The sequence below is a fragment of the Misgurnus anguillicaudatus genome, chromosome 19, assembly GCF_027580225.2.
Source record: "Misgurnus anguillicaudatus chromosome 19, ASM2758022v2, whole genome shotgun sequence".
Taxonomy (NCBI): domain Eukaryota; kingdom Metazoa; phylum Chordata; class Actinopteri; order Cypriniformes; family Cobitidae; genus Misgurnus; species Misgurnus anguillicaudatus.
This window is the reverse complement of record NC_073355.2, coordinates 23,951,143-23,977,544: the sequence shown is the minus strand read 5'-3', so window position 1 is coordinate 23,977,544 and position 26,402 is coordinate 23,951,143. Positions and strand designations below refer to the sequence as shown.

General features: G+C 38.7%; 1 pseudogene; it reads right to left on the bottom strand.

Annotated features, from left to right (window-relative positions):
* Positions 1-25,391, bottom strand: part of LOC129435097 (uncharacterized) — a 74,127-nt pseudogene extending 48,736 nt beyond the window's left edge.
* Between the last annotated feature and the right edge of the window lie 1,011 nt (positions 25,392-26,402).

Below are 26,402 nucleotides of genomic sequence, written 5' to 3'. Positions count from 1 at the left end.
ATACTGCCCTCTGCAGGCTTTGAATTGGTTAAAGATTGTGTATAAGTGTCTCTTGTGTTGCTAAACTACAGGGTTATAAATCTCACAAACATGATTATTAAAACATGTATATGTTATTGTACTGAGGTCTGTGTGTTTGTAACACTGTGTACATCCTGACGCAGTGTACATCTTGACACAGTAATACACAGCTGTATCATCCACCTGCAGGCTCTTTCCATTCAGTGTAACTGTACTGCTGGAGGAATCCTTTGATATACTAAACTTGCTTTTCAAAGAATCTTTCTGACGAGTGCCGCTAGTACCCCAGATATGATTAATCCACTCCAGGGGTTTTCCTTTAGGCTGCCGAATCCAACCTGTTGCGTAGCTGTTATCTGTAAGAGAATACCCAGATACTTTACAGGTAAGAGTCAATGATCCATCAGGCTTAACAACCACTGAGTCTGGCTGGATGAGCTCGATTCCAAACACAACATCTGTAAAAGAAAGTAATGTTATTTATGCATCCTTCATTGTACAAATATGATTGAATAAATTATACATTCGATTTCTGCGGTGACTGTCCTAACAGCTAATAATATTCATATTACAGTAAAACTCTTACAGGGTAAAGCTGAAAGCATCAACAGTGTAAAATATGTGAGGAACATGATTTCTCACAGGCTAAACTACAAGGTCAGGTTAAACACAGAGAAAGCCTTAATAAATCTGTTGATAACTGATGCTGATTGGGTGAGAGAGGAGGAAGTGGGATTTGCATGTGCAAAGTGGCATGAAAAATATCTAATTTTTTTTAGAATTTATGAAAGCTTTTGATAAGCATTCTCTGCTTAAACAGTCGCCGACAACAGACAATGCACACACTGGGCTTATGCTGCATTCCAGGCAACCCGTAACCTGCAAATAAAGACTTCAAAACCACATCTCACGACTCTGAACTGGTAGTACATCAATCTAGTACAAGTTCACGGGTGGGAAGTCACGGGATTGATTGCCGTTCCAGTGCGCTTTCACGGGTAGAAGGTTGGAAATACACGGGTTGCAGGTTGCCTGGAACGTGTACTCCCAGTTTTGAGTCGTGGTTTTGAAGTTGTGATTTACAGGCTCAAAAATCTGCCTGGAACACAGTTTAAAATACACTGGGTAATGAGGGAAAACAAAAAAACACCTGGGGAAACAATCAACTCGCAGACCAACGAAACAAAAGAATAACAAAAAACTACAAAACATGGCAGACATGGACAAGACTACAAAATAAGAGTCTACACAGGGGAACACAGAATAGAGATCAGGCTTGTTTGAGATGAGCAAATTCTGGGCAGAATCAATCCCCGGTGATCACCGCGAGATGCATGCTGGTTAGAAAAGTGTCCGAGTTACGTCCGACTTGCTCTAAGGTAAAGCTGAGGTGTGCCAAAAAACTCTCGCGATGGCGGGGCGGGCTCGTCGGATTCTGCAGTCGACGCAGTTGCACTCCACCGACTGCGTTGACGAAAAGCACGATGGGAAAAGACTTTCTGACGACACAGCTTAATGCTTATTGGCCCTGTGATGTCAGCTGATGACTTCTTAATTCTAAAAACTCCACTTCCTGAAGTAGTTTTTACATTTATTCAACTTGTTCTTGACTTATGACATTTATATTTTTAATGAATTCCTTTAAACTTTTGTATTAGTGTTGAATTATTTGTACTGTGAGCTGTTCATATTTCACAAAGAAACGAATTTGTATTACCACTAGACTTAGATTACATCCCAACATTTACTAAGTAGTCTTTTCCAGTATTGAACAGTTCACCATTGTTGATTATTCTTATAAACATCTTAATGTAAACGCATTTGTTTGTATTTCAGTTGCATCTATTTAATCCGCGATAAAATACGCAAACGCGATCTCTTCCATTGCCTGCACTTTTTTCACTCCTCCCCTCACTGCAGCCATCTGCCCTCGTCTAAATTCCACTGCAGCCATCTGCCCTCGTCTAAATTCCAGGCAAGGCAAGCTGCATCTCAAACAAGCCTATCATGACACAATTATCCAATTATTAGTTTATGCCCTCCATCTGCCTGCCTTATTACTTTGTTTAGTTCATCTCCTATTTAATGTCCTTGTGTTTGGTGTCTTGTGCTGGATCGTTGTGAATCTTTAGATACTGTTGTGCTTGCCCTGCACTACCCTGCCCTCGCATGTTATGTTATGTTTATAATTTACATTATTATTTGTTTCACTTTGTTTGCACCCTTGGTGTTTTTTGTTAAGTCTTTTATTTAAGAGCTGTCTGCAACTGGGTTCTGCATTCCCTAAACACAACATAACTAATGTAACCGTGTAAAGTTTTAATAATTCATTTGTCATTTAAAACAACAATCTATATTAAACAGGAAAGCAATTGGCATTATTATTAACCTCAATGTATTTCTAGTTCTTATGATTGTTATGATTTTTGTAATAGTTCTTGTTAATTAAACTGAGGTTTCAATGCAGTATCATGACAATTCATACATATTTTACAAGATTTCGAACATCCCTAACATGTTTATAATGGTGGTTTTAACAACAAAAGAGAGTTTATTGAATTAAGAAAATAGAAAAATTAGGCTATCCTGATAAATTTTTAGAAGCCTTTAATCAAAAAGGGCTACATGCCAACAGTTTTCATCAGGGCAGAGTTGATTGAATATTTGAATTTTTTCTGTTCAACAGCTGTCAGGCCTTTAGTGATTTCATGCATGAACAGTTTTTGTGTAGCGCTGCAGTTTTTTGACTAACTGTGCGCCTCTTGCACAATAATAAACAGCTGTGTCCTCAGTCTTCAGTTTTTTTTATTTCTAAAAGCAGCATGTTTTTACTGTTGTCTTTGGTGATGGAGAACTGACCCTGCAGAGATTGAGCATAATATGCAGTTGTGCCAGTGTTAATAAATCCAATCCATTCCAGTCCTTTCTGTGGTTTCTGGCGGACCCACTGCATCCAGTGGCTGCCCATAGAGAAACCAGAAACAGTACAGGACAGAGTGACTGATTCTCCAGGTTTCTTTACCACTGAATCAGAGGATGTCAATGACTAACCGCTAACATCTGAAAAACAGAGAAATAATGTTTGATAATTTAGAAAAAAAAGGGAAATAATAATGCAGGAATTAAATCATTTTCTCACGTGAAATAATCATCAGCAGAACACCAAATTGTAGCATTTTCATTATCACCCCAAAATGGTCAAACAAAGAGAATAACAAGCTATACAGTAATACAATCAGATGTTACACAGCATCTAGACATACACATTGACTCAGAGTTTAGTTTATAACACAGTCTCTTAGGAGTGGAAGTGACACTGACCCTCCCTTCAAAAACATTTGCATCTATAGAGGTTTGCAGGCATGCATTGTGTTTTATTAAGATCAACTTTAAGATTAGAAGAGATTATAATTTTGCTATCTAGAATTTACTGTATTTGTTTAATTATTATTAGTGAATTAATTATTATTAGTTCAATTTGAACTCTTCTCTTAAACTGCACAAAACTATTGATTATTAAGATGTTTATTATTTAAAAAAAAAAACATTTTCCCTTAAATACCCCAAGATTTACGGAGCCCCTAAGGGGACATGGAGCAAAAATTAAATAAAGTTTAATTTAAATAATCGCTTTCACATGCGCGCCCAAAAGTTCCACGTGAGCAAGCAAAATTCTACACACGAAGGTTTCGCCTGAGCGCATGAAACTAAACTTTTGAGTTTTTTTACTCCAATGTCACCTTAGGGGCTTGGTAAAGATTAAATGTGATTTTAAACAGTGGAAAAAAATGTAACCCAAGATGACAGATTTAAAGTTGTTCATCAATGGACCTGTGTGAAGACAGAGATCTGCCCGTGAAAGTGTGTTTTGTACACTGATGTTTTAAACAATATTATTTTAGGAAGTCTAATAACAGTAGCTCCCACCATAATGAGCAGATGTGATATGGTGGGTGGATGAGCTAAATGAACAACAGCCAAATTTGTAAGTGGTGGTGTGGTGTGTGCTTTACGGCACAAATGACATGTGTCTAACGTCTGTGTTTTAATCTGTAACAGTTTATCTTATGATGGCTTTGTTACACGTTACATGTAAGTACTATAGTTGGCCTAATAATAGTAAATTAAGCATAATTACATGCAACTAACACTGAACCAAACCCCAATACTAACCCTATAGTTTGTACATGTTGTTAATCATTATTACTTGGTAGTTAAATGAGTTATTACACTGAAACAAAACCGGCAAGTAAATCTGCTCACTCTTTACATTCAATTATGCTTTTATGTTGCATGGATTTCAGATGCAAGATGTTTTAGAAATTAAAATTATAATCATGACAATTATGTTTTAACAATGACTACTATTATTCTTTAATCAAAATGTGAATAATGTGAATTATAGTTTAACTACATTTATTGTAGAGCTGCTTCATAACATTTAGTCACTGTGTCTCTCGGGCACAGTAATAAACAGCAGTGTCCTCTTCTCTCAGACTCTTGACTTCAAGAAACTGTGTACTTGCAGACACGTCCTCACTCAAAGTAAAGTGATCTTTCATCGAGTCTGCATATAAAAAACTCCCAGAGTTAACTCTCCCAATCCACTCCAGAGCTTTCCCTGGTTTCTGTCTTATCCAGTGCATGTAGTAGCTTGTCATTGTAAAGCCAGATATTTTACAGGAGATCTTCACTTTTTCCTGTGGTCTCTTTATTACAGCAGGTGACTGATCTAATCTGATCTCATCCCCACTGATACCTGTGAAATTAAAACATAAATCACATTAACCCTGATCTTCTTTTCAATGTTCTTAACAAGAAGACACAAATGCTAAAATTACCTTGTTGAGTTACAATCACTATAAAGATGAAATGCCAAATGTTTGTTGACCCCATTATTTAAAAAAATGACTTATCTGATGACATGAAATATTAGTTCATTGCTCAAAATGAACAGTGACCTGAGCTTTATGTAGCACTTAAAGAAAGTACATTTGCATAAGCAGCATTCTTTGTACGTGTATCATAATCTCTCTGAGTAATGCAACTGACCATGAGAAGAGGAGGAGTTACTGGTACTGCTGGAGATTATCCAAGTTATGACAATAACAGGTCATATTATTATATTTTTTATGGTGGTATAAAAGAACACTATTTATAATTTTGTAACATATTATAGATTACAATTTAATTTGATAACAGAACAGATATTTCACAGCAAATGATTTAAAGTATGTCAGAGTGAAGTAAAGAACTTGTCATATTTTGCTTATAAAACAAACTAACTAATAAAAAGATGCTTCGCCGATTTTGAGGTTGCATGTAAAATCGTCTTGGCTTAAAAATCCCAGATGGCACGTGCATGACGCCTCTGGCATAACTGTCATCAGTTGGGTGGTTGCTTAGTTGCTGTTCTGAAAATCCTCCTTTGCGAAATGTATAACGTTTTAACCTGAGGTAACGATCAAAGAACCATGCATTAGGATAATTAATAACGGAGATTTATTTTAGTAGACATATAAAACCATATGTTGGCAGATACTTTTATTGTTTCACAAGTTTATTGTAAAGAATAAAAGTGTGTTCATACTGCCCTCTGCAGGCTTTAATTGGTTAAAGATGGTGTAATTTAAGTACTGTTGATGTTTACATGATGTGTTGTGTACAGCGTCTTTATTAAGGTTTTTGTTCTAGGTTTAAAGTATGTGCTTCTAAAATAGTCTTTAGTGTACCTAAAGTACAGGGATTTAAATTTTAACAAACATGGTTAAAACATGTATATGTTTTTGTACTGAGTTCTGTGTGTTTGTAACATTGTGCACCTGACACAGTAATACACAGCTGTGTCGTCCACCTGCAGGCTCTTTCCATTCAGTGTAACTGTACTGCTGGAGGAATCCTTTGATATACTAAACTTGCTTTTCAGAGAATCTTTCTGATAAGTGCTACCACCACCCCAGATGTGATTAATCCACTCCAGGGGTTTTCCTTTAGGCTGCCGAATCCAACCTGTTGCGTAGCTGTTATCTGTAAGAGAATACCCAGATACTTTACAGGTAAGAGTCAATGATCCATCAGGCTTAACAACCACTGAGTCTGGCTGGATGAGCTCGATTCCAAACACAACATCTGTAAAAACAAATGAAAAGAATTTTATTTATGCATCCTTTATTGTACAAATATGACTAAATAAATGATACATTAGATTTCTGTGGTGACTGTCACAGCTTTTAATATTCATATTACAGTAAAACTCTTACAGGGTAAAGCTGAAAGCATCAACAGTGTAAAATATGTGAGGAACATGATTTCTCACAGGCTAAACTAAAAGGTCAGGTTAAACACAGAGAAAGCCTTAATAAATCTGTTGATAACTAATGCTGATTGGGTGAGAGAGGAGGAAGTGGGATTTACATGTGCAAAGTGGCATGAAAAATATTTACATTTTTAGAATTTATGAAAGCTTTTGATAAACGCTCCTTGCTTTTGCTACACATTGATAATAAAAAATATCTACATTTATTAATATTATACACAATAATTATTAATAACACACAATTAAGCTGAAAAATAAGTTAAATCAAATGTATTATCCAAGTTAATTAAACCTGCTATTTTAAGTTTATACTAGTGATGAGTTGACACAACTTGTAAAACAAGTTGAAATTGTTTAACTTCATTTGCTAAGTTAAAGTAACATAAAAACATGTTAACTTAATGATCATAGTATTTCTACATTGAACTTAAACATGACCTAACAATAAACAATGCATGCAGCATTTTATATTAGTACATGGTCATTTTAACATCTGGGTTAACATTAATGCACTGCACTAATCAAGGCCGTATCCAGGAACATCCCTAACTTGTCCATAATGATGCTTTTAACAATAAAGAACAGTTTATTAAATATTTGAACATTTTTCTGTTAAGTTTGCTGTCATGCCTTCAGTGATTTCATGCATGAACAGTTTTTGTGTAGCTGCAGCTTTATACTGCACGCCTCTTTTAGGTGTAGGAATACAGTTATACAGAAATTAGGCTTTATGATTAGTTTGGGGTTCATGCATCATTCTACCAAACAGTTTTTCTTTCTGATTTGAGGAGAAGGTATGGGTTATGGTTTAAGTGAGGACATTGCTTTTTTTGCTACAGGAACACAAGATGTTGATACAGTTAGCAAAAACACTTTGTATAAACTGTATATCATTTAGAATATGTAAAGCCTGATACTGTATTGTGTTTTGATAATTGTGCAAGTTTTACACACTTGGATAAAATGCAGATCTGTTTTTGTTAGTGTCTTAAGCTGCTCAGATGAGCTACTGTGGCAGTCTTTGCACAGTAATACACAGCTGTGTCCTCAATCTGCAGACTGCTGATATCTAAATACAGCTCATTAAGATTAGTGTCTCTGGAAATAGTGAACCGACTCTTGAAGGAATCTCCATAGTTTATTGATCCACCACCCCATATGATCCCAATCCACTGCATGGCTTTTCCAGAAGGCTGTCTGATCCATGCTGTGCCATAATCACTGAGAGCATAACCAGAAATCTGACAGGACAACCTCACTGATTCACCAGGAGTTTTCATCTGTGCAGGAGACGACGTCAGTGTGATGCCATGAACATCTAAAAAGAGAACAACATTCAACAGTCACTCTATTTTCTCAATATCCCCATCAGTTTCTTAACTACAGAAATATCTGTAAAATTAAAGTCAATAAAAAATTGTTTGTATTAATATGATTGAATGGGTCCACTCACATGCAAAGTGGCAAATATAATTAAAAGCATTTCATTAATGTTTAATTTTAGATTCAGGAAGGTCAGCTACACCACTGTTACATTAGCCGAGTGAAATGTTTGTACATTAGCCCTGTACTGAAGCAAACTGACAGTTTTATTTCACTTGGTGATGGTGAACATTTGCATATCATGAACTGAGTTAAAGGATCAGACCGGATGAGATTTTAAAAGCTTTAGTCAGCTGACAATATAACTTTGAGAAACAGAAAAATTGAACGACATTTTATAAAATTATATGACTTTAATAGCACTCTATATTATATGTTGTGATTGTATGTTGTAGAGATTTTTACTAGAGAGGTTGTATAGCTGTGTTTGTTATGCAAAATCTTTTATTCTGGAAATTCAGTGTTTTATGTAATGAGAAAATATTAGTGGTGTGAAAATGACGGTTCAGTACTGCAGTGAATTTGCACAGGTGATGGGATGTATAAGTACTATACCTGCAGACACAAGTTTACTAGAACATTGCCCGAATATGTTTGTTTGCAGTCAATTTAAAATAAAACGAATAAAAAAAACATAATTAAAATATAAGAGAAGAGTAAATCCTACTCATTCATTCTTCTTTCATTTTTTTAATGTTCTCATGTACAGTTTAATTTCATATACAACTACACAAACACAGTAGGCTATTGTCCTTTTTCATTATATGTCATGGTTAAAATGTCATTGTGCAGTTCCTCCAAAGCACATCAAGTTTATGTACTGCACAGCAGCCTCTTGTGTTACTGTGTTTCTTCGGGCACAGTAATAAACAGCAGTGTCCGTGGCCTGTAGATTTGTCATTTGCAGATATACTTGCATTTTACTGTTGTCTCTGGAGATGGTAAATCTTCCCTCAACAGTTTTAGAGTAATATTTGCTACTGCCACTTGGAGCTGTAATATGTGAGATCCATTCGAGCCCTTTGCCTTCAGCCTGTCTTATCCATGCAATATCGGCACTGTTAACGGTAATCCCAGAGAAAGTGCAGGTCAGTTTATGGCTGTTTCCAGGTCTGATGATGACTGACTCAGACTCGGCCAGCGTCTGACCTTCACAGTCTGTCGGTAAAAGAAACAAGAGTTTAGAGCACATTATAATTTTAATAAACTTTCAAATGAATTTACAATTCATCTGTAATTGTTTTTTTATTATTACAGTGACTAGTCATATATCATATATCAATGCATATAAATACTGTACACAAAAAACAATTCTTACTATTCATAATAACTAATAATGTTATTAAACCCCAGGTAATTTTAGGGACCATTTCTTCAGTGATTCGTATTAAAAAACTCACTGACTACTTTAACCGAAATGAAAACAAGTACTGGATCTAGAATTAAATTTATAGGGAGGAATCAATGTAAATGCTCATTTGCATAAACATTTGCATGATTTGATCAAATAAAGGGAGATCAGACCAACACATCCATCCCTACTGGGGCTTATCATGCACTAGAGTATGTGTCACTAGTCATATACTCTTCATGTTCATTCTTTCATTTATAATAGTGAATATTTCTCATAGCATACTTGTATGTAAAATTTAGCATTCACAAAAGTCTGTGTCAAACAACACAGTTATTTAGATGTATTTATGGTACTGTCTGCTCCTCAAGACTATACGATATAAAACTATATAAGACTTTTGCATAACAGAGAATAATGCTTTTATTGTTGCAACATGCATCCCCATTACCTAATATCCAAATATCCATTACCTATTATCTAAAGACAAAAAAATCATATGTGAAGTGAGACAGATATCTGCTTACAAAATAACATTTTATGTGTTCAAGAAGTCTTACAGTTGAAGCTAGTTGCTAGCGTGATGAGCAGATGTGTGATGTAGAGATGATGCTTTGTACTGAATAAACAGCAACAGATTTTTAGGGTTGATAGTTAGAAATTCATCTTAATAGTGTCATTTATGTGCTTGTAGTAAGTGTTAAATGTTGTATAATTGGTGTTTTCTGTTACCTTTTCAGCTGTTAGTACTGCAGGTCTATTGACAGCTGTTACTGGAGGGCTGCAGGTTGATGTGGTGTTTCAAGGACGGTCTGACAACATTTAACACATTGAATAAGATGCAGCAAATGTTGATTGTTTTTCAAGATGGTGCTGTAGAAGAAAGCAGAGCTGTAGCTGCTGACTGTGTTGTTACTGTGCGCCAGCAGTGTGTGTGGTGCAACATTTGTTTTATTTTCAAATATATTATGATCTCTCACCAGTTATAAAAAAAGTGTTGTTGACAGTTCATACGAATTTATCTGATGGTGAAATAACGGTTTCTGAAATGTTACTCTTGATAATTATATTAAATCACCAGAAACGGGTCATGTTTGATAACAAAAGTGTTCCCTCTTCTGGTGTTAATGGAGTACTGCAACAAAATAGGGCCTGTAACATAGTGTCATAATAACATTTTTTTTATTGTATTAGCAAAACAGTTTAGTTGTTGACTTGTCATACAGTTACTGTGTTCAAATAAAGTAATGATATTGTTCAAGACTGTCTCCTGAAACCATAACTCTATCTCACCTCTATCAAACACTGGTTTAACAATAAAGTGCAGTTAATGATGTTGCTGGATTAAAATCAAACTATTGTCTACTACTACTATTATTATTATAGCTTATTATATTATTATAGGGCAACACTCGTTTGTTGTGAGAAAAGCTGATAGGCAGTAGGTGAATCCATGAAAACATGAATCCATGGCATGGCTTGGCTTAGATTAGTTTGGCCAGACAGTGAACAAAACTTGACAGCTACACATATCTTTGAACAATAACTGACAAGACACAATAGCAAACACAAAGGTATATGTAGATGATCAAAGAATGTGGTTTTCTAACTGGACAATTTGTTTGTATCTTGTATCTTTATTTATTTTTGGTTTGTTATTCACCATCACTTATTGTACGAAAATTTATTGTACGTGTATAATTTTCTGTTTCATGTAATTATAGTGAAACCATTTCAATTGTACACTTAAGTCAGTATGTTATTAAAGGATTTCATTATAAATTTGTTTAGTTTTGACTTATCCAAGTTCTACCTACAATACACAATACAATATATATATTCTAGCAATGTTCTTCCACATATTTGGCTATCATGCACTTATTTCCAAAGTATATAGCAGAAGGGTGGTAATTGATGAGAAACAGTTTTTGTTAGAAAGAAGAGAGCTCAGTCCATTATTACTTGAATGTTTAATGTAATGAAGGTTATAAAAACAAAATCTGTGCCATGAAATAATGGTTCCCTTTCAGTCACGTCGTGACCAACGAATTGGGAACTCGCTTAGAGAGACCAATCTGCTTCGTATACTACTAAAACGCCAATGAACTTGGCATTGAGATATTTGCATAATGCTGGCTCCGCCCCGCCAGGTGCCTTTATAAGCAGCAGGTGCAAATAGGGAAATTAGCTTTTTCGCTTCGAAAGCCGGTATTATCTGCTACTGAGAAGCTACTCTCTGCTCTTCTGGGAACGGTTGCTGAAGTTGATTGACAAGCAGTACTAACACAGCAGACGCTCGCAGTATTTCACTGCTCTGCATATTTTTTGTTTTGAGTTTAGTGTGTGCGTTGCCTTTCCCTGTGCGCATCATCAGCTGAGCACCTAAAGAGTGATTTCCCTAAAGAGTGATACGTGAGAAGACAGCCACTCTCTCGTATATTTGGAGATCAGCGTCCTTTTCAGGATTGCTTTTCGTCCGTGCGATCTTGGATGCGAGAGGTATAAGGGTTCCAGTGACGGTCACGAGCGCTGCCTTCGTGCTTAGGCATCAAGCACTCCGAGGCTGCGTTGGTGGAGAGTTTTTGTTCTCTCTGTGAGAGCATAATCATCTTGTATTGCGGAGACGACTGACGTTTCTACGGGAATGCTGTCCATGCCTTTGCAGTGCTGACGCCGCCATGGTGCGGCTGTCAAGCGTTCGCAGGACGCTCTTTGCATCACTACGCTGAGTAGGACGGAGGATGCATCCTCCACCTACCGGCCTCTCATCCTCAGCCGGTTGATGCTCCGGTGGAGACTGCAGAGTCGTGTTCTACGATTTCTGCCGAATCCATTGGACCTTCTGGTCCCGTTCATCTCTGCAGCATCAGAGGGGTGTCCATTTTTTCCTCTGAGGCAAAGTCGTTCCGGAGATGGCGGCCGTGCCCACTCGAGCGGTAGAAACGGTAGAGTTGGAGAGGTTAACCCCTTTCCGCCCGAACCGTACCGCCCACGTGATTGATATTTCGGAGCTGCTCGGACCTCTCGGTCCTGTCCTCCTGTGCCTTTCTTTCCCAACGGCACGAAGAGCTGACGTGATTTGCGGCCTTCTCGGCTGTTCAGCTTTCAGCTTCAGCTTTCACTCTTCACCTCCCTCACCAACGGAGCTGCTAAGGGCGGGGACCCCTTCAGTGGAGCAGGGGGTTGCGATGCAGCTGCGTTCCTGGAGGGACCACCCAACCCTTCCCTCCCATGTTTGTAGACAGTCGTCCGGGTACGGGCGCTGCCCATCAGGCATGCGGAGAGGCGGCTTCAGCCCTGCACGCAATAACGTTGCTGCAGGTTCAAAGGATTTACGAGGGAGGCCGTGACCTTCAGTCGTGCGATGTCCACCACAGTGGTTCAAGATCGCCACCTCTGGCTGTGTCTGGCTGACATGATGGACGCAGGCGAGAACAACTTCTTGAATGCTCCTGTCTCACAGACCGGCCTCTTTGGCGAGCCCGTGGAGTCGTACAGCTCCGCTGCACAGACTGAGGCGATCTTCTAGGTCATGCCCCGGCGAAGGAGAGCTGCCCTTGGTCCACCACGCCGGCTCCTCAGTCTGCCTCTCGCCGTCGGCGTCCTGCGGCGGCCACCTCCGTTCCCCTTCTCGGACCCCATCTCGGCAGAGCGGGGGAACCGGTCGTCAGCAGCTCGCCCCGCCCGCTTAGCCGCTTCCCGTGAAAATCTGGAGTTTAAGTGGCCAGCAACGGGCGACTCGGATTGGCAGAGGATCACTCTTCAGGAGACGGTGATTCGCTCCTTCCCCCGGTAGAGGGTCGGGTGGAAAATTCTTGGTTTGCATCTGTTCCACCGGCTGTTTAGCGGTACCCACTTAACCACATATAAGAGTGCATTCCTCTTCCCTCTCCAGGTCTCCGGAGGATCGAGAGAGCCATGAGCGGGCACACACCAGCTCACCCTACCTCTCCTCTATCGCCAGCGGGTGTCCTGAGGAGTCCGAGCCCTCCACTGAGGAGACCGGACCACCAGCACCCTCATCGGAGTCTGCGCTCTCCGCAGAGGAGACCAGACGACCGTCACCCTCAGCGAGCTCAGGTCAGTGTCACACACACATACTGTAGATGTTTATGCTGTCACAGCAGACGCACCGGCAGTCTCACCTGTCTCGCTTCGCTGCCCCACCGCGGGTACTTTGGTAGTGTCGTTAATTCTCCTCGTATGGTGCCTGGGTGCTTAGCTTCAGATCCCAGCCCGTTTCATTGGGTTTTACGCACGATCCGCCTCGGTTATGAAATGCAATTACCGGCACAACCCCAAAATTCTCTGGCTTCCGTTTCACTATAGTGAAAGTGTCCGGTGCACATGTACTGCGTGCATAAGTCGATGTCCTGCTGGCGAAGGATGTATCGAGCCGGTCCCTCTTACCGAGATGATGATGATAGGGTTTTTCCAGCCTTTATCTCATAGTACCCAAAATACGCGGCGGGTTACGTTTGATTTGATTTACGCACCGGCTCTACAAAGGTGATCCTTTAGGATGATAACGCAGAGGCTCGTATTTCAATATTCAGATCGGTTTGCAGCCTTAGATCAGTAAGACGTGTACTTTTTGTGTCCATCTCCCCTCGCCTTAGACCGTGTTTTCACTCTGCGTCGTGGGGTGGGCATATTAATACTAAGTACACCATTCGAGCTGTCTCTCTCTCTCTCTCCGTGTCTCCATGAAAGTGCTAGTAACGGCATTAAAATCTCAGAGAGAGGTTCGCATTCTGCTTTTATTTACGTTGACTTATAATAGCCCGTTCTTGGCAGACGTGCGCGAACACAGAGAGTTAATGCTTTGGCATCTCCAAGGCCGCCTTAATGCACGGGCTTACCTGGGCTGAAGCCCAGGGGCCTCCCAAGTTCAAGGGCCTCCCAAGTTTGCGTTCATGACGAGCTGAAAATGTCATATTGTTTTGTAACTTGTCGGGTTTTCTGTCAATCACTCTAATTGCACGTTACATGGCTGCTGATTGGTCCGTTGTAACTTAACGTGAAATAAAATGTCAGACGTAACATATATTTTATTCCGCGTAATGTAATTAAGTGCGCGTTGTCAACTTGACGTTCCTGCACGTTCTGAGTGTGACAGAGAAACGGGAAATAATCCACCAACAAATGAAAGAGTATCTGAAATTTCATAATAAGCACTAGTGAGGTGCATGTCTCTCTTTCGTGCGCGCGCTCGCTCGTTCCCTCTCTCTGTGCTCGTTCAGCTGAGTCTCTGGGATGCAGAAGTCTCTCCCACGTGCACAAGAAACTGAGCCGCTAAATTAAGAAAGGAGTTCCCGCACATAATGCTGTTAGTTGTTATAAAGTTTAAGTTTACTCGCGTTTATATCAGTGACGCGTGCGCAGCTGGAGCGATGTAGTTTGACGCGACGTCAGCTCACAGTAGGCTACACACATCTGTTGGTTTAGAAAGACGAGACAGAGACGCAACGGTAAAGGTACAAGTCTAAGAAAGTAAAGGGCGACAAGACCATCTCAAATGATCATCCCCTGATAGCACCATTATAATCTCATTATCTAAAGATCTTATATACAGGTATGTTCCCTGTCTGTCTTGTGCATATTTATACTTAGTCGTTTTACATGCTTATGTATGTATAAATATTAAATACAATGCATACTATATCTTCAGTAGCCTACAAAATAAATAACTGATTAAAAAACAAGATTCTGTCTATAAAGATTTATCTTTTGTTATCATTAATGCATTTAACAAGATTCTGTCTATAAAGACTTATCTTTTGTTATCATTAATGCATTTTCACTTTAAAACTAACTTTAACTTATTATATTTTTAAAACTGTGGTGGGCATTTAGTTAGTGAGTGGCAATTTTCTGCAAATTATATTCCAAAAACTATATAAACATAAAGCTTATAAACATATAAACTTTCACACATTTTGGTTTTATTATCACCACAAGTTGCTGTGTGTGGTTGTTAAATAAAGTGTCTTGGGTTTATGCTTAAGTGGGCTCAGTGATATGTTAATAATGATATTATGGTGTTTTCTGGCTCAAAGAGGGAAAACTCACTGTTGTATGTCTCAAAAGAAACGAATGCATTTTGTGATGTAGATTACCTAGATATTACACTTAAAAAAGAGACTATAAATCGAGGGGAAGGGGGGCCTACAAAACCTCTTAGCCCGGGGCCTCACATTAGGTTAAGGCGGCCCTGGGCATCTCGCTCGTTTAAGTCATCAGGTCGACTGGGAAAGAGCAACTTTGCCCCGGGCAGAGGATCCTTTTTTCTCAGTATGGAAATAGACTTGATCGACTAATTGGCGTGTTTTACAAGAGCGCGCAACCAGTCAGTTCTGACTTGCCTCGGTTTAATTTGAGGGACGTACGCGGCTCCTCTGAACAATTTCAGAAGCTCCTGGACATATGGCAGCATGCTGTGGCTGTGACACTGCTCGAGCTGCTTCATATGAGACCGCTTCAGCATTGGTTTTACGATCGAGTTTCGAGGAGAGCGTGGCGCAACGGCATACACCGTGTAACTATTACACCTGCGTGTCATTTCTATTTTACCCCGTGGTCAGACCCAGCATTTCTGATAGCAAGATATGCCCTGAGTCGGGTCTCCTGGCATTCTGTAGCATGCGATGCCCTAAGCACGGGATGATCAGCCGCGTATGATGGGCTTGCAGTCTCAGGGGTGTGCGTAGCACCCCAACTGCCGCGAGCGGTGCGCTGTATATCTGGGACTTGTACACTCCGCTATGGAGATGCGAGGGAAGGATGTATTAGTCGACACCGATAACATTGTGACTGTTGTGTTATTTACCGTTAAGGCGGTTTTGCGCTCTCGTCACCTGTCGCATCTCGCTCGTCATCCCCTCCTTTGGAGTCAGAAGCATCTGAGGTCCCTTCGTGCCATTTACATCCCGGGATTGCTCAATACAGCGGCAGATGCGCTTCCCGAGCTGTGCCCCCAGCGAATGGCGACTCCACCCCCAGCGGTCCAGCTAACTTGGAAGAAGTTCGGTCGTGCGTAGATAGATCTGTTTGCGTCACCGGACGATACCCACTGTCACCTATTTTATTCACTAACCGAGGGCAGCCTCGGCGTGGATACGTGGGCACACAGCTGGCCGCGGGGGATGCGCAAGCACGCATTCCTTCCAGTGAGCATAATTGCACAGACACTGTGCAAAGTCAGGCAGGACGAGGAGAGCCTTTTATTAATCGTCCGTACTGGACGACCAAGAATTGGTTTTCATAGTTAATGCTCCTCGCGACAGCCCTCCCTGGCATATTCCCCTGAGGAAGGACTTTCTTTCTCAAGGAAGGGGCACATGTGGCACTCGCGCCCCGACCTGTGGGATCTCCATGTATGGTCGTTGAGCGCTCGCAAGGTTTAGGTGATTTATAGCAAGCGGTAACTAACACCATCGACGCGGTACGAGCACCGTCCACAAGACGGGCTCACGCGCTTAGTGAAACCTTTTTCGTCACCTGGTGCTCTTCGCAACGCGAGGACCCCAGAGAATGCCCTTTAACATTGTGCTTTTATATCTTTAACGTAGGTTAGATGGTAGGCTGTCCCTCCGCTTTTAAAGTTGATATCGCCGCTATTTCTGCTCATCACTCACTATCAACGGCAGATCAGTTGGCCAGCATGATTTAGTTATTACATTTTAAGAGGCGCTCGCAGGCTAAACCCCTCGCGCCTTCCCTCTTTCCTCCTGAGACCTGTCCATGGTGCTGAAGCCTTCAGGTCTCCCATTTGAGCCTTTGCAGTCTGCGAGTCTGAAGTTTTTATCAATGAAAACTCTGACCCTGCTAGCATTGGCCTCCATGAAGAGAGTAGGGGATTTACATGCATTCTCTGTTGACTTCATTTGCCTTCAGTTTGGTCCTGCTGTCTCACTGACACCCAGACCAGGCTACGTGCCCAAAGTTCCCACCAGTCCCTTCAGAGATCAAGTGGTGAGCTTGCAAACACTGCCCCCGGAGGACGCAGACCCAACCATGGTTTTGTTGTGCCCCGTACACGCACAGCGACTCTACGTGGTTCGCACGCAAAGCCTCAGGACCTCAGACCAGGGCCCGTATGTATAAAACATCTCAGAAATGCTCTTAAAAATAGTCTTAAGCTATGACTTAAGTGTCAAAAAATTCTTAGTAAGGAGTAGGACCAGTTTGAGAATAGAAGACGTTTATAAAGAGGCTGAAAGCAATTTTCAGTAAAGTGTTAGACCCATTTTTAAGTGCTGACTTAAGTGCCGCAAACTGAGGACTACAATGATTTCAACACAAAATGGCCACCCTAACCTCTGAATCAGCCAATAGAAAGCTGGCAATGTTGTACAGTCACAGCAGCATGTGACACCATACATTTATGAATCATGAAGACATTGCAATTATATTAGTATTTAAATATTTTAATTTACATTTGCTTCACGAAATGTTTAACAATATTACAAATAAGTGCATGCATTTATTTTACACGATTTTGCACCATTTTGATTAAGTTTCAACATGTTAATGAAATATACAAACGTATTGCTTTAAAAAATGAATCATTTTGATTTCACTCACAAGCTGTTTATAAAGAAAAGACTAAGTTTGCAAACACTTAGATAAAAAATACTTTAATGATCAAGCCTGAACAAGATGATCAAGCTAAGTTGGATTTCTCCACTTAAACACAATTGTAATTTTTGCCATCTTTGTAACTTTCACCTTTGGCTTGCTCAATGTTAACATTGCTAACATTATGTTTTTGGTCAGGGTTGTATACTCTATTAATATCACTTTACATGTAGTGATGTCACTGCAATCTTGTAGATACTTCACATTTTTATTGTAGATTTTATTTACATTTTATGGTATTTTATTTACCTATCATAAAATGTAAAAGCGGCTCTACTTAAAAACTTACTTCAATTGGTAACTTCTAATATTTAAACATTTTTAACTTTAATTATTTCACTTAAGAAATTCACTGAGAAATGTAAATTAAAAAAACATAAAAATTTTAGGCATTATCAATAATTTGATCCAACTTTAACTTTTTACAGTGTATATTATTAAAATGTATATACCATTCAAGTATATACCATTGCTGTCTTGATAATCCAATAAAAATTATTGGTACTGTGCAAGCACTTGAGTAAGTTTCACTAATATACATCTTATACTGTATATTATATTATGTAATATAATATACATTGTATAAAAACCCTATACTCTTTATATTTCATGTTATATTAACTCATATCTACCGTCTATATACTACTAAAATGTATTCACCGTACATTTTCTGCTCTGCAACAATAACAATATATGTAACAATATTTTTTTTTCAAAAGTGCTATAGAGATATATTTGAATTAAAGTAATTCTAACACATTCTTTGTTGTAAAGTGCATGATCCTTCGCCTCTCTCCTGCCCCCTTGTTACTCTTAACTAGGTTAAGAGACCTCTCCAGCTCTCTTAAATAATTTAGGAGCTGAGACCTAGTCTTAACACTTAGTAAGCTTTATAAATCAAACGTATTTTTAAGTCTAGGAATAAGAGTAAAATGACGTCATTCTTAGAATTTTGACACAGTTAAGACAAAAATTTTACTCTGAGCTGCTTTATACATACGGGCCCAGCTCTTTGTTTGTTATGGTGGCCAGCAGAAAGGGAAAGCTGTCACTAAGCAGAGGATGTCTCATTGGATAGTTGAAACTATCGCCCTGGCTTATAATCTTCAGGGTATTCCTTGCCCCTTTAATTTGAGAGCGCACTCCACAAGGAGTGTTGCCTCATTTCGGGCTATCGCTCGTGGTTCCTCGTTACAGACATCTGCAGAGCTGCTGATTGGGCGACACCTAATACGTTCATTAGATTTTACAGTGTTCGTATTGAGCCTGTATCCTCTCGTGTTTTTTCCTCACCAGGGAAAGCACGGAGAGCAGACTCGCAAGTCGGCTTGCAGCCTCCGACTGGTGCTCCAAATTGAGTTTCAGTATGGAAGGCCATCAGAGCAAAAATGGGTAATGGTTTGAATTGCTCTTCCTCCGCTGCCTTGGCAGCTTTTGTTGCGGAGCGTTGGCTGTCAGCCTTTCACTAGCTGTATCCTCGCGGACCTACGTGTTTGGCTCGGGCTCCACATTGTGTCCCACCAGGTTCCTTTGTGAGAATTATTCCGTAGGGTTAATCCTACCAGCCCACGTTTCCTTCAGCAGAGCACTGCTTTGCTTACACAGCTAAGGCTGTCTTATTCCTCAACTACGGTTGACTTTCGCCCACCTATAGCCCTATAGCCCTTAACGGCTTCTGCAGCGTTCCTATACCGCTCAGATAGGGCGCTTCCCAGTCGGTGGCACTACTGTGGGGTTAAAGGAACATCTAGTGCCCGGCCTTCTGCCTTAAAACCTAATTCCCCTTATCCTTAAGTGCAACCGGAGGGCTTTACGCAGACACTGGAAGAGGTCAGCCCTCAGTGGCGTTTTGGTAGGGATTCCCAATTCGTCGGTCACGACGTGACGTCGTAGTGACCGACTTAAAGGGAGCGTCTCGGTTACAGATGCAACCCTTGTTCCCTGAAGGAGGGAACGGAGACAGCACGTCCCATCGCCACAGGGCTGCTCCCTGCTGTTTATCGACCGGTCACATTCTCCGGCTTTCTCAGCGAAAAGAAGCTAATTTCCCTATTTGCACCTGCTACTTATAAAGGCACCTGGCGGGGCAGCGCCAGCATTGTGCAAATATCTCAATGCCAAGTTCATTGCCGTTTTAGTAGTATACGAAGCAGATTGGTCTCTCTAAGCGAGTTCCCAATTCGTCGGTCATGACGTGATGTCTCTGTTTCCTCCCAGTGGCGGAGCCAGAGGGGTGTCCAGGGTGGCACTGGACACCCTTGACATGTCACTGGCCACCCCGTGTGCCACCCCAAATTTAATGCGCTACTTTCACTTAATCGCTATGTTTATTTTCGACATGCGGCAGCCCAGCACATTGTTAAAAACAAACATTATGAATATTAACCCTCCCTGTGGTCGCGGCGCAAACTCTTTATTTTTCAATCACTGTGCAAAGAGACTTGGTTTCCTCTGCTGATTTTGGACATGCAGATATTATTTATACATCATTTAAAACGTTAAAGTGTCATTTTTGTGTGTCTATAAAAACTGAATGTTGTGCTTTTCACAAAATTAAGAAAATATCATAATGCGCGTTCTGTTATCTCTCCATCAGTGACGTCTTTTCAAAAACGTGTCAGAAAAATAACGAATACTTTTCATATCATCAGAAGATAAATGTCATGTAATTTTTTTGTGGACTAAATAAAGTCTAAGATTGCCAACTCTTTTTACAACAAAACCCAGCACCATGTTTTCATTCTTGACGGGATCTTTATAGGCTACTGTATGATTGTTAATTCGACTGGATTGCCACATTGAACTTGAATGCGCGACGCGCATATCCGATAGTACGCGTGCACAGCGAGAGCTTAAACAACTTCATGTTCGCGTCTTTTTTGCTGAATCGGACAAATGCTCATATGTCAAAATAGCTGTCTTGGTGATTTTCATACTAAATATTTGGTTACTGTACGTCTTAAACGAATAAACATTTTATTGCATTCGGTCTTAGCCTAACCTGTTGAAGTCTGTCATTAAAGTTAATTAAATATCAAAAGAAAAAGAAAACTTTTGCATCTTCTGTATCTTCATAAATAAAGATTAATCCAAACATCCTTTGTGTTGAGCTCTGCTATTTGAAGTAAGTTTAAGGTTTATCATGGAGTTTAGATTTCCTGATCTTTTGCTTCATTAAAGGGATAGTTCACAAAATGAAAATACTGTCATCATTTTTACATCCTCATGTTGTTCCAAACCTGTACGAATTTCTTTTTTCTGATGAACACAAACGAAGATATTTTGATGGTATGCACACAGCTGTTAACCATTGACTTCCATAGTAGGAATAAAAACAACATGATGGAATTCAATGGATTGTGTGCTTACCATCATTTATCAAAATATCTTCTTTTGTGTTTATTAAAACAAAATACAGGTTTAGAACACACAAGGGTGAGTAAATGATGACAGAATTAACATTTTTGGGTGAATCCCTTTAACAGACAGTAAATCAGATGTAAGAAATACAGTAGAACGATTTAAAATTCACCCTTATTGTTTACATATAATGCAATCAAAAGATTCATTTATACTTTCTTGATACATGATTACACGTCATTTTCTTTTATGGACTATGGACCCCCTAAAGTACCTTTGGCCACCCCCTGGCCACCCCATTAAAAAAATTTTAGTTCCGCCACTGTTTCATCCTTCAGGGAACGAGGGTTACATCCGTAACCGAGACGTTCTCTAATGAGATGCTTTTCTGCTGTATGTCTTTTTGATGTATTAATATGGACTCTCAAAATGTGTAATTTTGAAATGGTACCTCCAGTGACAGCTACGGACCAATTTTGCAATATTTTGGTTTTGCTTAGGTTCACACCAGATCTAAATGTAATTTAGTAGATCGCCTTTACATGAATTAGTTTAAATAAATTGATTTACAAAGACCACAAGTAAAGTAAAACCTGAAGTATTCAGTGCTCAAGAGATTTGTTAAACATTGCATTAATGTAAACATACTTCTATATTTTGTCATATATGTTTTAAACAGCAGCACCTATGGCCCGATTCCCGATTTTACATTTCCTTAAAATAACCCACATTATACTCAAATTCACAGATTTATAGAACATTTATTTCATGCTTTAACAGATGAAATCAACCATAAAATTGTCAGCATTTTAGCTAAGCAGTAATGATACATCATCACTTGATAAATGGCAATTTACAGTCCTGCATTACTACAGTAAAAGTTTGATTTTGAGTTTGTTTGCGCCAGCCGCCACTGCAGAGGAGTGAGAGAAAATATTTTTAAAGTCAGAATGGTTTCCTTTATGTGTAAGCACATGATTTGGGATTAGCACATAGATCAAAGTTACATACTGTAACATAATAAGAGCAACAGGACAAAAGCATGTCAGATCATTTAAGTGAGATAAAAACATAATCACATTGAAAATATCATTAACTATAATCAGCAGAGCAAGCAGGGCAAGGAGGACATGACGGTTTACTTTTCCTTGCTTTTGTTATTAATGGTGATCTTGTATTCTCCATGTTGGCATGCACGACTGCGCAAGAGATTGTAGATTCTTTGTACTGTTTATCAGACACTTCAAATAAGCTGATGACAGATGTCGAGTCCTTCAGATGGATTGGAGCACTGGTTTTACCATCCTCATATTTTCTATTATCTACTTTCCACATAATATAAACATCACCAAGTTGAGGGCTGCTGACCTCACATAACAGAGAGACATGTGAACTCTTTGTGTTTTTACTGTGTTGTTCATAAAGGACAACACTGGGTTTCTTTGAATCTGAATTTAAAAGGGAAGATAATGAATCATTAAATAATTCAAGTACAGATGGCATAGACAAACACAAGATTTTAATAATTCAATTAGTGACCTACCTCCTTTATTAAAACAGATCTCCTGTATTATGTTTTTGTCACTGATAGTACAGGTGACCATTTCACCAGCAAACCATTTATCTCTATTAACAGTGACATTGTAGATTATCTGAAACTGTGAATTGTTTTGTGATTGTATTTCAGCTTTATTTAAGGTTAAAGCTTCATTTTCCACTTTGCATGTCAGTGAGGCATCTTCCACTTCTTTGTGTTCATTTCCAGAAACAACAGCCTGCAGGGTCACGTCACCGAAGAGGAATATGTCTGTCTGCATTGGTGGCTTCAGGGTCAGCGAGAGCATTGCTACAGAGGAGGTGGAGAAAATGTTTTAATGTCAGAATGGTGTCATTTGTGTGTGTGCACCTGCATTAGAACTAGCACATAACAAAATATCAAAGTTACATACTGTAACCTAATAAGAGCAACAGGACAAAAGCATGTCAGACCATTTAAGTGAGATAAAAACATAATCACATTGAAAATATCATAATAGCAATATAATCATAATAATAAATATAATCATAAATATAATCATATGCTATAATCATAATAGCAATCAGGGCAAGAAGGACATGACGGTTTACTTTTGCTTGCTGTTATTATTAATGGTGATCTTGTATTCTCCATGTTGGCATGCACGACTGCGCAAGAGATTGTAGATTCTTTGTACTGTTTATCAGACACTTCAAATAAGCTGATGACAGATGTCGAGTCCTTCAGACGGATTGGAGCACTGGTATAACCCTCCTCATATTTTCCATTATCTACTTTCCACATAATATAAACATCACCAAGTTGAGGGCTGCTGACCTCACATAACAGAGAGATGTGTGAGCTCTTTATGTTTTTTCTGCGTCGTTCATAAACATCAACACTGGGTTCCTCTGAACCTGAATTTAAAAGGCGATATAATGAATCAGTAAATAATTCAAGGACAGATGGCATAGTCAAACAAAAGATTAAAATCATTCAATTGTTGACTTACCTCCTTTATTAAAACAGATATCCTGTATTATGTTTTTGTCACTGATAGTACAGGTGACCATTTTACCAGCAAACCATTTATCTCTATTAACAGTGACATTGTAGATTTTCTGAAACTGTGAATGGTCTTGTGATTGTATTTCAGCTGTATTTAAGGTTAAAGCTTCATTTTCCACTTTGCATGACACGTTAGCATCTTCCACTGCTTTGTATTCATTTCCAGAAACAACAGCCTGCAGGGTCACGTCACCGAAGAGGAATATGTCTGTCTGCATTGGTGGCTTCAGGGTCAACTTGAGTGTATCTATACAGATGAGTAAGAGAAGGTTATTAAATATATAAAATCTGCTGAATTTGTATGTGTGTAAAGCAGGATGGTCCTTGACCTTTTAAAAAAAAAATAATTATTAAAACAACAGCAAACATGATATGAAATAATTGCTATACCATATTATAAAGTATTTTTTTCCATTATAGAAATACAGTGAACACAAAATCATAGGTTTCTAGAATGTTTTAGTTTTAAATAAGCATTACAGCAATTACTTGATAACGATTAACAGTTAAAAAGCAGCACTAAGCTTAGGGTGTTTTAGCTTTGTCAGACAAAGAGGAAATGAGATTTCAAAAATATAAATTCCTCTTTATCTAAGTGATTTTTTTAAATATCTAAATTTCTGCTGACATGTGATTCTTTGTCACAAGACAGAAAAAGTTATTCTTGTAACTTTGTGGTTACAGCATAATGAACATTGCCCATTTGCTTCACATGGTCTAAATACCACTTAATTTTCTTGCAAATTCTCTCTGGTCTCTCTGATATATTTGTAGGCTAACATGGAAGTTAGTGAGACATTAGTCTTGTGTAGCTACTGTATACTGAGTTCATACTGAAGGTCTGGGACCCTTGACCAATTTGAATGGCGAAGGACAACCCAAGAGGTCATATAACTGAATCGTAAAGTAACTAATCACATTTCAATTTGTGCTGCGTCATATTTATATGGAGATTAGATGGAGATTTGGCCACTGACCATCATTTATGAACATCTCTAAAATGTATAACAAAAAGTTGAAAAACACACAAAATATCTTGCATACTTTTAAAAATGCATTGTTTATTCGATTTTGGTGAAGCATATTGTCACCAATGTGAACACGACAGTTTTCTTCTTATAAGGCAAGGTAAGGAAAATGTGTTGATTCCGGGCGGATCGTTAAAGATTGCCACATACACGTCTCTCTGTTTGTGCTTTGGTAGTACCAAAATTTATCAAACAAGCTATTTATTTTGTGTTCATATAATAGCACTGAAATATTTAAGATATGTCAGTGGAAATTAATAAATTCAGTTAAGACAGCTCAAATTTTTTATGTACTCTTTATTTTTGTAGACAAGCAGATTAACATTGTGCTATAACAAACAAAAGAGGGGAAGTATTTACTTACTGCGTTTGTGACAAACACACAAGTGTTTGCACAGACTCCCAGGTTTAGCAACAGGTTCATACTCAGTCAGCGCCTGAACTCCATCTGTAAAACATAACAAGAAAAGAAAGCGTAAAAGAAACATTTAAAACACATTTTAAGTTATCAGATAACTTTACAGATCAGTTTAACTTACGTTGAAAAGTCAGGTAAGCTACAACACAGATCAACATTGTACTCAGCTCCATTCTTAGTTTTGCTGTTTAGATCCACACACACTTCTGCAGAATGCTTTATATAGGCAAGACACAATGCTTTGCATAACCCTTCCTCTTTGAGTTCAAAGAAAGTCTGATCTCACAATCATTAAGTCAATCTTGCATTATATAAACAGACATTAAAAATATTGAGAGAGTCTAAATGCATAAGAACTGTTCCAACATATTCAAGAAAAGCATTTCAGCTGTTATTATTTGGCAAAAAGCAATCCTAAGTTTGCATATGTCAGCTTTGTTATTATTATTATTTTTTGTTATTAAATGTATATGTGATCATGGACCAGGCTATATTTGTAGCAATAGCCAACAATATTAGATTATTAATGGGATTTTTTTAATGCCAAAAATCACTAAGATATTAATATTAAAAATAATAAGGCTAACAACACCAAAATCTTGACAGAACTGAGGGAAAGTGTTTTGTGACCTCAGTCTGCAATTCAACCATGTGGTCCCAAGTTCCAAACATCCAACCTGTTACAAATAGAACGCATGAAAAAAGAGCTTTATGTACAATGACGTATACAATGACGGATACTTCATTCATATAATATTCAGCACATATACTGTAAAATATTATTTCTGACATAACGCTAAAAAAGAATGTTATAATCAATACCAACAATGACTAACTTAAGTCACATATTTTAGGTGAAACATAAAATTTTTAACAAATTCGATGCAAGAAGCACTCAAAAAGAAGAAATTGTCATGTGAATGGTCTTATTGCATATAAAGTGCAAAGAATAAGGAACAGAAGCGACTGTTGCATATGTTTGCAATAAAGAGCAAAGTGCAAAGAATAGGGAATAGAAGCAACTGAGTTGAAATTATGACCGAATGTTTTCTGTTTATTAATTTCTCATAACACAAATAATTTAAGAATTATCTGTTAAACATTTGAAAATCCTTTATGCAATATTGAAAGTAGCTAAGACAAACAGATATTGACAATATACTAATCTTGAAAGAGGTTTGTTTAGTGATATTTACATTTCTACACCACAGATTTGTTGTATGATGACGTTTTTTTGTAATACTTTTCAAAGCACTCACTGCGCTGTCCAAGTGCTGAAGACTCTCCAAACGTTTGTGAAT